The sequence below is a fragment of the Mastigoproctus giganteus genome, chromosome 1, assembly GCF_048544385.1.
Source record: "Mastigoproctus giganteus isolate SK-2022 chromosome 1, ASM4854438v1, whole genome shotgun sequence".
Classification (NCBI taxonomy): Eukaryota; Metazoa; Arthropoda; class Arachnida; order Uropygi; family Thelyphonidae; genus Mastigoproctus; species Mastigoproctus giganteus.
In genome coordinates, this window is record NC_143575.1 from 254,035,585 (window position 1) to 254,051,467 (window position 15,883).

Sequence of the window (15,883 nt, forward strand, 5' to 3'; positions counted from 1 at the left end):
ATGGCATCTTAACAGATATCTACAAAAAAGTTTTCTGTGTAATATGCAAACTTCAGTTACTGGCCTACTTCTTAGACAATACCTGCTTCAGAGATCTGCAAGCAACAACCAAACCTGAAATCTAATTTCACACAAACATACTGCACTACAAATTTATACATCCAAGTCACAAATTAACATATTTTCATTTCTAGTAAACAGCAAAATAATTTTCTTATAAAGATACTGACTGATGTTTTTTCATGAAAGAATGAGTATACAAAAAAGCTAAATGTCATTTCAACCACAGAACATGATTCTAACCACTCCATCTTTGTAAGTATATAAGGCAGATGAAGGCACAACTCCAAAAATAGGTGGGCCACTAAAGAAAGGTCATACTGAGGTTTCAGGCAGGCCTACAGTAAAAGCTTTTCTCATATCTTCAGAGCTTGAATGCAATTTATTTCTGCTTCTTATATAAAAATTAACTAAATGCATGTATGTATGTATATACACACAGACACACATGAAAAGATATACACAATCCAGTTCTTACATATTCTATACTAACAGGTACAGATATCCTACTTACAATTCAGTTCCCATTGGTTAAAGAAGGAATGTGTGGAAGGAAAGGCCTATCAAAGCAGAAATTGAGCTTATTCAGTCATGTTCATTTTAATGTTTTTGAAGCCTTTAACACATCAGATAAATGCTGCCTGCAGCTTGCAGTTTCTTTGCACACTGGTTTTCCAACTCAAGAGGTATACTTCTCATGATCACACCTATAACACTCTTGATCTTCTTTTGATGGCCAGCATATGCTTCCTGCAAATATCACAAAATTACTGTAAAAATTTATACAAATCTCAATTAATAAATCAAAAAATTTAAAGGATACTTAGATTGTTTTTCAAACAATCTAAGTATCCTTCAGGTATTCAAAAACATTACTCTTGTCTTCCCCCTCCCCCAAGTTCAGAAGTGCATAAGTTTATTACAATTTGTACCCAAAACACTGAAATGACTTTTGTTTGGATATAAGGGTTATTTATACAATGAATGTTATGACTATTCAGTTGTGCTAACTAGATGTGGACACTGTTGGAAGCTCTACGTATCACATTAAAATAAAACAGCTACTATGAATCACTCATTAGTTGATTGTTCTGGTTACTAGACAGTATTTTTTTATTTTTCAATAGCTGAACAAATTGGCACAACTTTGTTTCCCAGAGTTAAAGCAAATGTTTTACATTTTCTTTATTTAATAGCATAAATAATGCAGTTTTAGTTTATTTTTTATTATTATTTTTTTTTTTATGTGAACCCCAAACACGAGAGGTATTAGAACCTATAGTACTTAGTACCGTGCTTGGGTTGGAGGTTGAGAAGACGAAAGAAGATATTTGTTGACATTGGACTTGAACTTCTGTAGATTGTAATTTTCAGGAAATACATATTAAGGAAGGTTGTTCCAGAAAACGGCAATTGAATGAATAAATGAGGAAGATGAAAAGTTGGTTCTGTGGGTTTGAAGTTGGACAGTAAATGGATGTTGGCGGCACGTGTTTGGACTGTTTTGAAAGAGAGAGCAGGAATTATAGAAGCCAATTCAGAAGAACAGTGCCCATGGAAGTATCTGTAGAAGAGGCATGCAGCAGAAACAGTGCGTCTATGAGAAAGCAAGTGGAGAGACTCTGTTAGAGATGAATCATTAATTAACCTAACTGCCCTCTTCTGAATGGAATCAAGAAGCCTGAGAGAGGTTTTGGGGGCACTACCCCAGATGTGGGAACAATATTCCATGGCAGGGCGGATTTGCGATTTATACAGAGTGAGCAGCTGTTTGGAAGAAAAGTAACGCCGAGAGTGAAAGAGAAAACCAAGTTTTTTAGATGCAGAAGAAGCAATATTTGTAATGTGCTTGTGCCAAAAGAGATTACAAGTCAGGGTAATCCCCAAAAGAGATATATCATTTTGCCTAGAAATCGGAGTGTCACTAAAGATGAGCATAGGAGCAGAAGAATCCTTTTTGAGAGATATAAGACAAGACTGAGTTTTAGAAGGGTTGAAATCAACTAAGTTGTCTTTGCCCCACTGGAGAATTAACTGAAGATCGGCATTTAAGGAATTGGTAGAAGATTTTCGAGAAGTTGAAGCTGATTGAGCAGGACAAGGTTTCTCAAAATGGAAAGTGGAATGCAATGTGCTATCATCGGTAAAACTATGGATAGGATTTCCAGTCAATGGAAGAAGGTCATTAATATACAAGAGGAAAAGAGTGGGGGAAAGAACTGAACCTTGGGGGACACCGGCATTAGTGGAGAAGTTAGACGATAGAGAGCCGTTTACCATCACCCTCAGTGAGCGATCAGAGAGAAAACTGGATAACCAATTACTAAAAACAGTTGGCAAACCATAAGATGGAAGCTTGTTTAGAAGACCTTTATGCCAAACATGATCAAAAGCATTTGAGATGTCAAGAGCAACTACCTGTGTTTCACCGAACCTTTCCATTGAATTAGTCCATAAATGGGTAACATAAGCCAGAATATCACCAGTGGATCGACACTGACGGAACCCATACTGGCAATCGTTGATCAGACGGAAGGTTTCTAGGTAGTTTAAGAGTTGGCGGTTAATTGATTTCTCCATTACTTTAGAAAGAGTAGAAGTAATTGCAATGGGACGATAATTGGATGGGAGGGATTTGTCACCCTTTTTAGCAACTGGCTGGATATGAGTTTGGGTTCAAGAGTAGCCTGTGCAGCCGCAGCTATTTTGCAGCTCCTGGAGAAGAGAATTTTTTTCTGATTTATTTTCTGTTTTATTAGCTTAAATTGGCATATTTACTTATTTTCTAGAGTAGTTTTATATTCCTAGTTACGATTCTTAGTTTAAAGTTTAACTTGATAGAGATTTTGTGGGTGTTACTTAGTATCGGTAACGGTATCAAATCCACGTGCTACAAATTGCATCTCCGTTGAACGAGAGGTTTTTAACCGTATTTAGCCGATTTATTAACCAATTGTTATATCAAATTATTATCTATAAGTAGCTATAGACCTAGTCAGGATCCTTAGTTTATTCTAAATTGAGACTCAATACTTAAGAGTCCGTAGAAGTACCGTTCGTAATTACCGCCATTGTAACACGATACAGCATATCTGGAATTCGATAGCATTGGCTTTGTATAGTATAGTACATAATATAATATTGTCAATTAATCAGTAAATCTATTAATCTTGTTAAACTTCATTGTCAATTAAATTGTACTTTTAACTATATATATATATAATGACTTAGAGTACAAAGGTAACAAATAATCAATACATAACTTGATACGGAAGTTACATAAAGGGAACTTGTAGATAACACTCGATACTGAAAAATAAATATAGCGTTATAACTGTGTTAGGGTACAAGTTTAAGGTTTTAATTTGTTCTGAAATTGTAATTTTATTGACATTAAATCGAAATCATGACTCAGACCAGAGCAGCAAAGCAAAAGGCTCAAGCTAATGGGAGTGCTGTGGCTCAGGGGAGAACTGAGGGGGGCAGTTGCCCTCTGAATCACAGCCTTTTAAGATGCACTGTTTGCGGAGCAATCGGGTACGGGACATGATACTGCCATGGGGGATGTCTTTGTGTGTGCAAGATGCAAGGAGTGCAAGGACATTAGGCGACAACTCAGCGTTGTTATGGGCCTATATGAGACCTTGATGGACAGGGTGGATGCCCTCGAAGGAAATAAATTGAGGGCCCATCAAGCTCTCAGCTGCCCACATCAACGCCAAAGCTTGCACTTGGTCATTTTGCAACACAGAGGCAGCCCCCAAGGCAGAATGCACTGGTCCCACAGGAACTAGTAGTTGTTGGTGACTCTATTGTCAGGGAAACGGGGAACATGCTTTGTAAAAAGGATAGGTGGAACAGGACCAGGGTATGTCTGCCAGGGGCAAAGGTTGATGACATTGTAGAACGGATATCATCTTTTAAGGGCACAAAAGGTGATATAGTTGTACACGTTGGCACTAATGATATTAAGAGTAGGAGACCAGCGGAATTACTTAACAAGTACAGGTCACTGTTGAAAAAAAGCCGTGAAGGAGGGTTGAATTTGAAAGTGTCTGCAATTCTGCCCAGACACGATAGGAGGGAGTATATGATGAGAGCCTTGTCGATCAATTCGGGCCTGGAAAGATTGTGCAAGGCTCAAGGGGTAGAATTTTTTTCAGCCTGGACTGTACTTGTTAACAGGAGAGATTGCTTCTACAGGGATGGGATACACTTAAATAGAAAGGGTGCAAGAATATTTGCTGATGCTATCGAGGCAGTGTTAGGTGGGTCGGAAAACTGCTAGCTTGGGGGAGAGAAAAAGACTAATAGATTAACAGTAGCCACTCGCAGAGGTGAAAGAGATTCTTGCACTGCTTCTATTGGAATGAGCAGAAGCCTGAAAAACAAGATGCAGGATATTTCAGAGACTGTTGGAAGTCATTGCGGTACAAGTAAACACATGGGTTGTGTTAGGGTGGCTAAGAGGAAGAGCAGGTGCATGTATACTTGCGTGTACACCAATGCTAGGAGTTTAGTAAATAAATTTGATGAATTTGAGGTATTGCTCAAAACACCAAAGGCAGATATTGTTGGGATATCAGAGACGTGGTGTCACACAGATATAAGGAATGCAGAACTAGAATTTGGGGAGTACAACATCTACAGAAAGGATAGACAGGATAGGAAGGGAGGAGGGGTTATGCTATTCGTTAAAAAACACAAAATCCAAGGAAGTGAAGCCAGTCGACATCGATGGACAGGGCAGTGTCGAGTCAGTTTGGTGTGACATAAGCATAGGTAAATCAAAACTGAGAGTAGGAGCGTGCTATAGGCCTAATGACTCTGATGAGTATAATAAGATACTATACAGGGAAATAGAATGGGCCAGTAAATCGGAGAGAATTATAATGGGGGATTTTAATTTCCCAGATACTGACTGGAATTTGTGGGTTGGTCACTCACACACTAGCTAGGCTTTTGTGGATTTATTGGATGATTGTTTTCTACATCAGCATGTTCGGGAGGCAACTAGAGGGAGTAATACTCTTGATCTGATTATCAGTAGTGATTCTTCATGCATTAAGAACCTGCAGATAAATGAACCACTAGGTGGCAGTGATCACAGTGTGTTGAAGTGGGATTTACTCAAGGAGGTAACTACCATCAGAGGTAAAGGGAAGGGTTTTTGCTTTCGTAAAGGCGACTATGATGGTCTGAGACAGTATTTAAATTCTATACAGTGGGACCAACTGATGATGTTACCAACAGCAAATTCAAAATGGGAAGCATTCAAGGAACTAATCTTGGAAGCTACCAGGCTTTACATACCAACCAAGAAATATTGTTCAAGGTTCAGGCCTAAATGGTTGTCAGATGAACTAATGAGACATATGGCAGAGAAGAAATATGCATGGGATACATACAAATTAATGGGTGACGTGGAAGCCTATGATAGATATGAGTTGGGCTGTAACCAAGTCACAACGGAGATTAGGTAGGCAAAGGCAGATTATGAGAAATCCTTGGCAAAGGATGCAAAGAAAAACAGAAAAGAGTACTTTGCCTATTTAAACTCAAGAAGGAAAGGGATGAATCAGATTGGTCCACTGGATGTTGATGGTTCAACAGTTGAGGATCCTGCTCAGGTGGCTAACAATCTAAACAAGTATTTTGCATCTACATTCACACATGAGGAGTTATTCAGGAAGGGGAATGTCGTAGGTGAAGTAAACATTGGCAGTGAGCTAGATGATTTTCTAATAACTGAGAGGAAAGTGGAGGAGAAATTGTTGAGGATAAACATAAAAAAGGCACCCGGGGTGGATGGGATCTATCCAGTTATATTAAAGGAGGCAGCAAAGGAAGTAAGCAAACCCCTAGCCATAATTATGAGAGCTTCTTTGGACTCAGGGGAGGTACCCATAGACTGGAGATGTGCAAATGTAACCCCAATTCACAAAGGAGGATCAAAGGCTGACACAAGTAATTATAGACCTGTTAGTTTAACTTTGGTTCCAGGAAAATTAATGGAGGCACTGGTTAAAGAAGCACTGCAGGATCATCTGGACAAGAATTCAGTTATAGCTCAGACACAGCATGGCTTTGTTAAGGGCAGGTCTTGTCTGACCAATTTGATTGGATACTATGATGTAGTCACAAAAGAACTGGATGCAGGGAATAACTCTGATATTATATATTTGGATCTTAGAAAGGCTTTTGATACTGTTGCGCATGGAAGACTGCTGCACAAATTGGAGCAGTGTGGCATTGGAGGCAAATTGCTGCTATGGATAAAGGGATGGTTGAGTGGCAGAAGACAGAGAGTGGTAATCAATGGACACTGCTCAACGTGGACTAATGTTATTAGTGGAGTTCCTCAGGGTTCAGTGTTGGGTCCATTGTTGTTTTCCGTATTTATAAATGATATTGATGATGGTATATCAAGCTTAATGTCCAAGTTTGCAGATGATACAAAGGTTGGCAGGGTTGTTAAGGACACTACTGATGCTATGCTGCTGCAACAGGATCTGGAAAGGTTGAGCAGATGGGCTGAGAGGTGGCAAATGAAGTTTAACATTGACAAATATAAAGTACTACATATGGGAAACAGTAACCCCAGATCAACGTATCAACTCTGTGGTACTACGCTGACAGTGGTAGAGAATGAAAAGGCCCTGGGGGTAATTGTGCAGGCAGATATGAAGTTCTCTGAGCAGTGCAGACGAGCTGCAAGAGTAGCTCATGGTGTCTTGTCAATGATATACAGGAATTTTTCTAGCAGGGATAGGGATGTGATTATTCCCTTGTATAAGGCATTGGTCAGGCCACACCATGAGTACTGTATACAGGTCTGGAGGCCTCATTTCAAGAAGGATGTAGAGCTGCTGGAACGAGTATAGAGAAGGGCAACAAGATTAGTGAATGGAACAAAGTGTTGCTCTTACGAAGAAAGGCTTAAGTTTTGCAAATTACAGAGTCTGGAGACTAGGCATCGGCGAGGTGATCTGATAGAGGTGTATAAGGCTTTGAATGGCTTGAGCATGCTCAATGCCGATGGGATTCTTCCTCTTGCTCAGAATAATCACCTGAGAAGGCATAAATTCAAATTGAGGAAGGACGGATGTCGGATAGATGTGCGGAAATTTGCCTTTAGCCAGTGGGCAGTTGGTTTGTGGAATAGACTTCCATCACTTGTTGTTGAAGTTGATAGCCTAAACAAATTTAAGGCTCAGCTGGACAGGTATTTTGAACGAACGGAGGGGTGAAATGGGAGTAGTGGTTGTGTTTTTTTTTTTTTTTTTTTTGGCTGATGCTGAATAAGCTTGCTTTCTTGCATCATATGCCTCTACTAATGCTAATGCTAAATGCTAATGCTAATGAGCAAATTTCCAAGCAGAAGGAAAAACACCTTTGGAATAAGAAAGTGAAAAAAGGTGGCAAAGAATAGGAGTAAGTTCAGGAGCACAGGTTTTGAGAACAAGTGGAGAAATACCATCAGGACCTGGAGCTTTCTTAGCATCAAGATTCATCAAAATCCTTCTGATATCCTTTTGACGGAAGACCACAGGAGGCATTGAATGGAGCGTGTTGGGAATGGTGGGAGGTGTTTTACCAAGATCATTAATACATGAACTGGGAGAAAAATGGGATGCTAGCAGGTCAGCTTTATCCTTGGCCGAAGTGACAACAGAACCATCTGCTTTGGACAGAGGTGGGCAAAAGTTGCGGCCAATAGCTTTGGCAAGAGACCAGAATGCTCGGCTACCATTAGGGCAAGAAATATTCAGCTTTCTTATTCATGCTGAAAATTTTTGGCAGCATGTTGTAGCAGGTTTTCATCAATCATATGAATTTCTTGTGGAGTCTTCTCTTTTAATTTAATGATATTTGAAAAGACAATTGTGGAACTCTTGACTTCACATTTCCCTACACGAAAACAAAATGTCATTGCAGTGAGGTTGGGAGCCCTTGGAAGCCATGCAATGTTGCAAAAAATCTTGAAATAACATGATTGGGATTATGTTATGTGGACTTCAATAGTTGCCCAAGAAGTGTGGGCTGTTGTGCCATCTTGGAAATAAAAGACCAGAATAGTATTTATACAGTTCTGGTCTATACCCAGTCTTGAAACTCATTTTGTTAAAATTTCTGCAATAAATAAATGTGCGATCCTTCATTCACTGTTAAGGCTTGATTACCCTCCTTGAAGAAGTATGCTCTTATGATTTTAAACATTGCAACTTTACACTGCACTGGAACTTTTGTACTATGAAATGCATTTCTCTAAGATTTTGTTGAGATAACTTAATAGTGGGAATATCTGAATGAAAATTTTTCACAATTGGTCTTCAAATACTGTTAAATTATAAAAGAAAATTTCACAAGAAATCAGAGTGGTCAATGAAACTTGTTATTATCATATCGTGGAAACTTTTAAGTAGATTGGAAAGCTGTATAACGAAATTATTTAGAACGTTTACCAACTTAGTTTTTAAGAACGAAAACTGAATTATTTATACAGTTAAATTAAGATTTTTCACAAAGTTATGCCGGGTCATTAAACTGATATTGCAGAATATAAACCACTAGTTGGCACTCCTGAATTCCATATGATGAGGATGCATTCACAAAAACTAAAATTTAAACAAATAGTTCATAATTCAATCAATCTACAGTCCTATAAGAAATTAATATGAACAAGTTCCACAGGTTTTTAATAGGTTAAGTAGGTTATTTCAAGTAGGTTAAGTAGAGTATTTCAAGAAAGCCTATATATAGTCATTCTGCAATCACAATCAGTTTTATACAAAGCCATGCTGCTATTGTGTATCATGTTTATAAAAAGGGATGGGGACTTTCACATATCTATAAATGACAGAAATTGAAAACAATCCCATATAGCTAGTTTGTGCAAAGGTCACCCTTTGCACAAACAATTCTTCATTATATTTTATTTGGCCCGATGATAGAACTCCAAAGACAATTCAGATATGTTGTTTGTAACTCAATTTAGTTTAGCAAATTAAATGCACAAGATGACAGAGTATATCTGTTTCATTTGCAATTTCATCTCTGGAAATTGCAAGTCTCATTTCATCTATGCCTGCTGCTTTCCAAACTTAACAACAGAGACAGTATACTCTTGTTCAATCCTTCTCCCCTTTTTCAGTAATGTCTTTAGCCTTTAGTTTAGGAATTCAGCTAAGGATTTAATTCATCCTTCACTAGATGCCAAAACTTTTTTGCATCTTCCTGATACTTATTTTTCCATGTTTTTCACAAGGTTCTCTCAATATTTTTTTTTTAGTCTCTTTTGTACATATCTTAGTCCTCTTACAAATTCCTTTATATTCCAATGAGGATTTATTAATTTTATGTCTTCTATATTTTCTTTTTTTTAACTGCTTCTAAACTTCTTGAATCCACAACAGCATTCAAGATTTATTCTCTTTACAGACAATCTCATCCCATATCTCTTTTGTAGCTTCCACAATGAATGTCATTTAACGTTAGAGCAAGGTTTCCATATTTAATGGTTTTTGTCAAATCTGGGAATGTTTTGATTTTTCTCTGCTTTAACACTTTTTATTTAAATCTCTTATTTTTTGCACGAATTTCCATTTTTAATTTATTCACTTCCAAGATGAACTTTTCTATAAGCTCATATATCCTCATCTTGTTTTAGATCTTTTTCTGTAATGATAGAGGCATTTTTGCTTTTCTTGTTTCTATTCTGTTTCCTCCACACAAATCTTTAACTACAATGAAATAATGTAATCAAGGGTAGATGGGCCCTACAAAATAACAGAAACTTCTTATCATTATTTTTACATTTATTTTTCTCTCTAAATTTTCATTAATCTCTCTTAAGATGTAATTATCATTTCTTAACCTGCTATTTAAATCTGTGACCATTACAGTCTGTATTCTTCTTCTGCATTATTTCTAATACATTTTAGAAATTAATTGTTAATCCTATATATTATTTTTACAGGAAAAGATAACTGAAGTTTCTACAAACATCTGTTTAACTGCCAATGCTTCAAAAATTATATGATAGCCAAAGCCATTTGGTCAGATTGAAACTATGAAACATATAGAGCTATACACTTAAGTTAGTTATAAACCAGTTATACAAATATATTAACAAAAAATCAGTAGCTTTCGGGACGCGTGTCCCTTTGTCAACTGACATTTTGTTAATATATTTGTATAACTGGTTTATAACTAACTTAAGTGTATATTAAACTATGGACCCCAGTACTCCAGGCCCATTCGTTACTATAGAGCTATCTTGTCCTTTTGTGTGTTTTTTTTAGTCTAGATAGGCCTGTGACAAGATATGTCAAGGGCAAGAAGCTTTTCATAATTAATTATGTCAAATAGCTTTAGTATTTTTTTATAATTTTTCAAGTATCTGTTCATGCACATTGTGGCTGTTCAATGGATAACTTCATATTTGCTTGTTGATTTTCACTAGAGACCACACCTATCTGATTAGAGACCCATAAGTCTTGAAATAACCTGTCATTGCAATGTCTCATCTTTACTAAATAATATAACCCTTTTGGGGATGGCATTTATTAAAAGTAATGAAATGTCAAGGAAATTTATGGAAACACAGTTTGTTCTATTGTGAGTACAGTAGCTATAGCATTTTTTTAAATATAGTTTAAACTCAGAAGACTAAAAAATAATACAAGATATACAAAGCCAGATCTCAGCTTTTCACAACTGCTAATGTTATTTCTTAAAAAATCACATCCACATCTAGGTTCCATATTCAGTAAGTGTGTTCCTAACTATTATATGGAACTGTACTAAAATAAAAAAATTACATATTATTAATTCTAATAACACATTAAACAATGCTGCATCCCATGTAAATTTTTTATAGGTAAAAATGATCAAGTTCATTGAAATGAGCTGGAAAAAGGTTTTACAGAAAATCTTTCCAATAACCTGACCATTTAAAGGCCAATTTTGATATTCTGCCAGCAGGGATAGGAAGGTGATTATCCCATTGTATAAGGCAAAGGTTGAGCCACATCTTGTACTGCATACAGGTCTGGAAGTCTCATTTTACAAAGGATATGGATCTGTTGGAATGGGTGCAGAGAAGGGCAGCAAAACTAGTGCGAGAAACAAAAGGTGTGCTTACCGAAAAAGGCTTCAGTTCTGCAAATTGCAGAATCTGAAAACTAGGCACCCGTGAGGGGATGACTGATATGTTTAAGGTTTTGAATGGATTAAGTAAATTCAATGCTGATGGAATCCTTCCTTTTGCTCAGATTATACACATGAATGGGCATAATTTCAAATTAAGGAAGGATGCTTGTGTGGAAGTTTGTCTTTAGCCAGCAGACAAACTTCTAACTGGTGTTGTAGTGAGTAGTTTGAATAAATTCAAGGTCTAGTTTGTTTGAATAAATTCAAGGAAGAATTTATTCAAACAAACTAGACAAACTATTAGAGGAGATGGACAGATGATATGGGAAGTTTTTTTTTTCTCTCTTTTTGACTGATGCTGTATAAGCTTGCTTTCTATCATTGTTTGCCACTACTAATATCTGCAGTTTCAAGTAACTTTTTTCAGAAAAAAGGTATATAAAAATGAAGCACTTAAAATAAACAAAACCCTACAAAGTGATTGAAATGAAATAAGATTATGGTTTTTGCGATGATTACAGTCAGGCGATTACACTAGTAATCACTTGACTGTAACCTCCAGGAAATATGGACAACAGAAAAGTTCACTTTACCAAAAGTTATGGCAGTCAGTACAATAAACATTCAGAGCTAGCGATAAAAATTTCCAAGTAGCCCTAATTGTAGAGGACGTACATGTTTATTTTTCATTTTGTAAATTATGCTGGAATGAACACACGCACGCACACACAGGTGTTCGAGTTTTTGTACATGTGGTCTTTCATGATATCCTTCAAAAATATTTCATGTTAATGCTCATCAAGTTTAAGATAAGCTCATAGTTTTTCCTCAGGCATTCTTTCAGGTATAACACTAGGGCAGCTGCCTGGGAGCCTAAAATGCTGATGAACTGATATTCCATTCCTATTTGTGAGTAAAGGGGAATGCATTTTGATGAAGTCCAGTTGTTCTGTGACAACCAAATCATCACCTTGCATTTTCGAAATGGTGAGACTATTAGTAATTCTGTGTATTAATCCATGTGCAAGGTGAGGAACAATGAACCTAGCAAACTGGAGTGATCACCTGGGCATGAACCAACACAAGTGGGGGCTGAAGTGTGACTTGCATATTACATATAGGAATGGCTGATCCCTTGTGTCACCAAGCAATACTAGGTGGTAGATAATTCTCATTGCCTAATGCAATGCTGCCACCACTTGCTTATTGGAGGCAAATTGTGAAACCCATATTTAGTCCAAAGCAAAGCCAGCAATGTTTCCCTTCATCTCATCTATCGTGCACCACAAGCCATACCCTTTGAAGTTATGATGGGTATCATTGTGAGATATAATATTCCTTAGATTTCATGGATACTGCTTTAAAAAACGGTTTTCTCAGGCCAGATCAAACCTATTGGTAATTATTTAGGAGGTACTTGCATTGGTTAATGTATAATTTCACTGCCCCTACTCATTAGTCACTGGCTGGCAGAGTACAGGCAGCGATAATGGGAGCCAGAGTAGTATGTATGCAGAAGGAACTGCATACTGTTAAGGACATGTTATGTCAAGGAGCTAGGTATATTCTTGCTTTGCATACACCATAACTGGAAATTTCATTAATTCAAACAAAATGTTCCTCCTCACACTTTTACCTTATCTACTCAGTGCATCATGAATAGCCAAAATAATTGAACAAACTTATCTGGAGAATGATCTAAACCTTCCAATAAACATCATCCATTTCAAAAATATATGTGGTCTCAGTTCCAATTTAAATAATATCCACTTTCACTTACAGCTGGCCAAGCCCCACTTACTATTTCTGACAGAATCTCAATTACCTGTTGCCTCAACCAGTGTTCATTTCAATTATCCCAATTATTCACTGTACGATTCCTTTTGCTTCAAAGGTGGTACTTGTGCACATGTCCAATCTGATATTCCCTGCCAAAGACTTAGTAATTTTGAATCTCCCCTTTTCTATCTTCTCTGGCTTAAAATCTTTCTATAACATTCTGTCAAATTCATTTATTGCCTCTCACAACTCAAATAATCATTTGGAACTCTGATTTCCTTTCTTTGAAATTTGACAATCTAATTTTCCTAACAGTGAAGTAATTTTCCTTTTGATGTTCAAAATTGCAGTTGGATTCAATTTTCTAGTTACACGAACCAGCTGGATGAGATGCTGAAGCTTTTGCAATTACTAATGACCTTACACAACTAGCAGAATACCAGAAAATCCTAACCACACACCAAAATATTCTTGACGTTTTTCTCACTAACCTTTCAACATGCACAATCAATATTAGTGGAGCACCTCAGATCATAACTTAGTGATGGTCTCTTCTCAAATGGAGCTTCTCTCTCATGTCCATTCTTAGCCTCGTGTCATTTGGCATTATAAGAAAGAAAAATGGGATGATCTGTGTGACATCTATTCTGTGATTGTTCAAAGTTCTTCTAACATCCTTTTCTTTGGTTGAATTACTGTTTAAAATCTTCCTGCTTGCTCAGATCATGTCAGTGAAATTATTCTTGTAGGGATGAAATCCTTTATTCCACTCTCAACTAAACATAAAGCCAACTTACTAGTATCTTATTTTTCTTTTAATTCTTATACGGATGATTTGGTAAATCACCTCCTACAACACCAAATAATATTCTACTCTAAAATTTCATCCTTTATCTAAATCTTGGTTTTCCTATGGCTTGTTCAAGATGAGACAGTAGCATATTGCAACTGTTTGTATCTAAATCTCTAGGTTTATTTTTTGCTTACATCAAAGCTGAAAATACTTGTAAAATTATAACTAATCAATCCAAACCAATTTTGAACAAGCTAAGAGTAGAAAAATATGTCCAAAAGATAGTTGTGCATTCTGGTCTGTTGCCAAGGCTATTAGACAAAACTTTTGTCCATCTGTGCTCCCACTTTTGTTACAATCTGATGGTTCTATTGCATCCTCAGGTAAAGATAAAGCAAACTTAATAGCATCTTACTCTTCTTCTAATTCTTATGTTGATGATCTTGAGAAATCACCTTCTACTATACCAAATACACTCCATTCAATGTCTCCAGTGATTCCAACAGAAGGATGCTAGAAGAATTCTGAGTAATTTTGATGCCAAGATACCTCCAGGTCCCGATGGTATTTCTCCACTTGTTCTCAAAAATCTGTGCTCCCGAGCTTGTTTCTGTTTTGTGTCACCTTTTTCATACTTACTTATTACTCACTGCAAATTATTACAGTGGTGTTTTCCCTTCTGTGTGAGAAGTTTGCTCACATGCAACCAGTTCTTAAGAAAGGGTGACAAATCATTTCCTTCCAATTATCATCCCATTGTTCTTCCAATGTAATGCAGAACTCCATCAACTACCAACTCTTATATATCTCAAACCTTCCATCTGATTAATGATTTCCAATATGGATCTATCAGTGTTGATAAATGGCTTATGTTGCTTATATTGCCAAATTCTACAGAAAAGTGTGATGAAACTCAAATAGTTGCTCCTGACAGTTACAAGGCTTTTGGTCATGATTTGCATAAAGGCCTTTTAAATAAGCTCCCATCTTATAGAGTGCCATCTGTTTTTTGCAACTGGGTTGCTAGTTTTCTCTCTGACAACTCACTGCAAATGATGGTAGATGAGTCTCTACCCTCTAACTTTTCAATTAATGCTGGAATTTCCCAAGGTTCAGTTCTTTCTCCCACTCTTTTTCTCATATACATTATTGACCCTTCTTAGAAATCCTATCCATAGTATCTGATGACAACATGCCACATTCAACTTTCCAGTTTTTTCCTTGCTATGCACAAACAGCTTAAACTTTTTAATATCCACTACCAATTCCTTAAATGCTGATTTCTAGGTAATTCTCTAATGGGACAAAGAAAACTTAGTTGTCTTATTTTCTGCAAGAAAGAGCATAGTAGTAGTCTACTACTACTATGTTCATCTTCAATGACAATCGATTCCTAGACAAGATCACATATCACTCTTGGGGATTACTCTGATTTTCAGGGTGTCTTGGCATAAGCATATCACAAATATTGCTTCCTATTAATTAAAAAAACTGGATTTTCATTTTTGTTCTCATTACTGCTTTTCCTCTAAACAGCTGCTGACTCTGTACAAATTTCAAATTCAGCTAACTTGGAATACTGTTCCCAAAACCCTCTCAAGGTCCTAAACTTAATTTAAAAGAGGATAATCAGGTTAATTAATGATTCATATCTTATAAAATCTCTCCACACTCTGTCTCATATATGTTCAGTTTATGCTGTAAGCCTTTTCTGCAGAATACTTCCATGAGCACTTCTTTTTTGCATTGGCTTCTGTAATTCCATTGCTCTCTTCCAAACCAGTGTGAATGTGTTGCAACCACTCAACATTCACTATCCAACTCTAAACTCACAGAACCAATTTCTGTTCTCTGGAATAACTTTTTTTCACATGTATTTCCTGAAAAGTACAATCTACAGAAATTGAAGTCTCATATCAAGAAGTATTTTTTATCTTCTGAACCTTCAACCCACGTGTGGTACTAAGTAATGTAGGTTATAATACCTTTCGTGTTTGAGGTTTTCATAAAAAAAAAAAAAAAAAAGAAATCACATTTTACACAATGTTTCCTTCCCTCCACCACAGTGATTTTATTTATCTACACCAGCAATTTCCA

The 15,883-nt window shown here is 36.6% G+C and overlaps 1 protein-coding gene across 3 annotated transcripts in view; it reads right to left on the bottom strand.

The window, feature by feature from the left end:
- Positions 1-330: 330 nt before the first annotated feature.
- The window catches only part of Fsn (F-box synaptic protein), a 156,983-nt gene continuing 141,430 nt past the window's right edge, over positions 331-15,883 (bottom strand). For all 3 annotated transcript variants that reach the window (XM_090385751.1, XM_090385747.1, XM_090385758.1), the window contains exon 4: positions 331-810. The gene's annotated coding sequence lies outside the window, so the exon portion shown is untranslated. The remainder of the gene's footprint in view (positions 811-15,883) is intronic.